General features: G+C 39.0%; 1 protein-coding gene across 1 annotated transcript in view; it reads left to right on the forward strand.

The window, feature by feature from the left end:
- The window catches only part of LOC107667861 (CUGBP Elav-like family member 5), a 208988-nt gene that overhangs the window by 196311 nt on the left and 12428 nt on the right, over positions 1-249 (forward strand). The gene's annotated exons all lie outside the window — the stretch shown is intronic.

A 249-nucleotide genomic window follows, 5' to 3' on the forward strand; every position in this document is an offset into this window, starting at 1 on the left:
TGGGGGCAAAAACAAAAGTGTTGCGTTTATAATTTTGTTCAGTGTATAAAAAACGTACTTACAGTCTGTGAGTCAGAACAGCCGACATTGTAGTCTACTCTTCCAGGATCAGGAAACAGTCCTCCATAAAATGCGCTGGACAGATCTGAATATTTGGGTTAGAAACTGTTCTGGAACAGTGTTGTAAATACAACTTAACCACTGATTTCTAGTCGTGTCCTCTTTTGGAAGACCAAACAAAGTAGTTTC

Source organism: Sinocyclocheilus anshuiensis, unplaced genomic scaffold (genome assembly GCF_001515605.1).
Source record: "Sinocyclocheilus anshuiensis isolate Anshui unplaced genomic scaffold, SAMN03320099.WGS_v1.1 scaffold1325, whole genome shotgun sequence".
Taxonomy (NCBI): Eukaryota; Metazoa; Chordata; class Actinopteri; order Cypriniformes; family Cyprinidae; genus Sinocyclocheilus; species Sinocyclocheilus anshuiensis.